The sequence below is a fragment of the Peromyscus eremicus genome, chromosome 4 (assembly GCF_949786415.1).
Source record: "Peromyscus eremicus chromosome 4, PerEre_H2_v1, whole genome shotgun sequence".
Taxonomy (NCBI): Eukaryota; Metazoa; Chordata; class Mammalia; order Rodentia; family Cricetidae; genus Peromyscus; species Peromyscus eremicus.
This window is the reverse complement of record NC_081419.1, coordinates 51,143,450-51,145,761: the sequence shown is the minus strand read 5'-3', so window position 1 is coordinate 51,145,761 and position 2,312 is coordinate 51,143,450. Positions and strand designations below refer to the sequence as shown.

Here is a 2,312-nt window from a genome sequence, read left to right as displayed (position 1 = left end):
CAAGGACCTGTCATCAGAACTATGCAGACTTCCGTCATGGACTCGAGGACCTGTCATCAGAACTATGCAGACTTCCGTCATGGACTCAAGGACCTGTGGCGCTCCAAGAACCTTCCAGGTTTCAGTCCCAGGCTGGGACGAATGAGGCACCTAGCCTTGAGGACTGAGGTTCTTTGTCTCTCAGATGTGAGGCAAATATTGTTATTATTTTAACATAAACTAACATATATATATATATATATGTATATTTATATAATTTATTCTTTTCCTTGAGAGAACCCTGACTGATACAATTGGCATAAAAGGAGAAATGAGAAAAACATTTCCATCTCTAGATCAAAATGGGATGTTTCCCTCAAACATGCTTGTCTCTTATCCCTTTCTTTCTCTCAGCTTGCTTAAGAATTGTGATAGAAAGTTGAATCAAGCAGGAAAGTGGGAAGCACGGCTACACAGGCTGAGAGACACTTGTTGGCTCGTGTTTATCTACCCAGCACAGAGGCCAAGGTTAGTAAGACCGTGACAGTCCTCATCACATGAGGTGAGGGCCCCCCAAGCGTCAGGATTGCGGCTGCCGGAGTCTGAGGAAGGCCTGAGGTGCTCACAGCAGACAGGACCCAAATCCTTGGAGATTCGGCCTCAGGTTCTTCGGCCAGCTTGAGCTCCTGAAGTGGGAAGGAGGTGATGCCGGGGGAACCTTCACTTTTTCTAGACTGCTAGTGTCTAATTTTGGTGGCTCATGAATGTTCATGGTGGGAAAAATCTACCGTTTTTCTAGTCTCAAAAAACCCAAGTTCTAGTGAATTCCTGGTATTTCAAGTTATCCTATGGTCCATGTGAAAGATAAATTCACAGAGTGATGGTTCATGTACAGAGAGTTCAGTACCAAGAGAAAGAAAGAAACAAAAACCAGGCAAATAACAATCCACAGCAAAGACACCAAAGAAACAAATCCATCAGGGTAATTTTACCCTTTCCAAAGAATTCTCTACCAACGATTGATTTATAGTATATTCTCTTAACTAACTGGAACCTCTATTGTATCCGGTGTGCCATCTTCTTTACAGAGACTCAGTTAACATGTGGCAGTTTGCAGGCTCTTGAATATTAGAAACTCCTGTACTTAGCAAGGGTACATACAGGCTAGGCGTGTAGGCGACCTCTATTTTTCTTTGCCGTTTTAAATGAAGTCATTGGCCCCACTTGCTTTTCTCAATTTTATTTTCCCATTAGGAAAGAACACGGCTCAGATGGATGTGCGGGAGGAAATGCACCAGGAAATCCCAAGCAGGGCGCAATCAGTCACCATTAATGCTCAGAGGATCAAAGCTCCTTGAAGAAATACAGCCACTTACGGATGGACGGTAAAATTGAATTCGCGAAGCAGGGCCTTCTCCATGGGCGATTTCTCCGAGCTGAAGCACGAGAATGGCATGCTGACCGGGAGTGTCAGGCTTTCCCACTGCAGTTAGCACACTTTCAAGAACAGGTATTGAATTTTAGCTGATTCCAGCATCATCTTTTTCAACTCTACAGACAGCTGTTAAACCATAAAATATTTTGAGATATAAAGCTCTTGCCTTGGGAGATTTTTTTTTTCCTCTAGGGTCATCATCTATGAAATACTGTGTGAACAAATTGATTACTTTAAAATGGGGAGATATTTAGTAGATATCTTCAAATTGGTATTAAACCTTTTTTAAAAAAAACCAATGAAAAATGTAGTAAAAATAGAGTTTGATATTTAAGGAACATTTGCTTAACCATGTAACCTATAGGTAGAGTAATTTGAATCTGATGAAAGGGAATTAGAATAACACAAATCATTTGATGAGAGCATCCCCATAGAATTCTAATGTAACTCAAATAATAAGCATTTTAATGGTTTTCTTGCATGCTTATTTTTAGTCTCGTATTCTGCAAGTTGCTGGGGAGTTGCTTTCATGCATGGGAAATGCAATTCTCTTCTTGTACACACTTGACACAATGCTTACCCCTTCGCTCTGATTGCATTTGCGTGTTCATTAATGTAATTGAAACGTGTAGCTTCCCCCAAGTTTTCCCAGGCTCGTTCCTAATTATCTGCTGGTATCTTCCCACATTCCACATCAGGATAACCAGGCAGGGCTACCTACTGATGAAGAGAGAAAGTTACGCAGAGGAAGGGAAGAGGGCTTTCAGCTCACTCAGTACCGATGGGGGTGGGGTCTGGTCAGTTCCCAGTAGGCTGAATGGAGAGCCAGGATGCTCCAGGCAGCAGCCATCTGAGTCCGCAGCTTGAACTACTGAACTGGAGTGTCCAAAGTGATTCA

The 2,312-nt window shown here is 42.3% G+C and overlaps 1 long non-coding RNA gene across 1 annotated transcript; it reads left to right on the top strand.

The window, feature by feature from the left end:
- The first annotated feature begins 300 nt into the window (after positions 1-300).
- LOC131908115 (uncharacterized) lies at positions 301-1,572 on the top strand. Its single transcript, XR_009378548.1, has 2 exons — positions 301-507; positions 1,234-1,572. It is a non-coding gene; the product is annotated as an uncharacterized LOC131908115 (long non-coding RNA).
- The last annotated feature ends 740 nt before the right edge of the window (positions 1,573-2,312 follow it).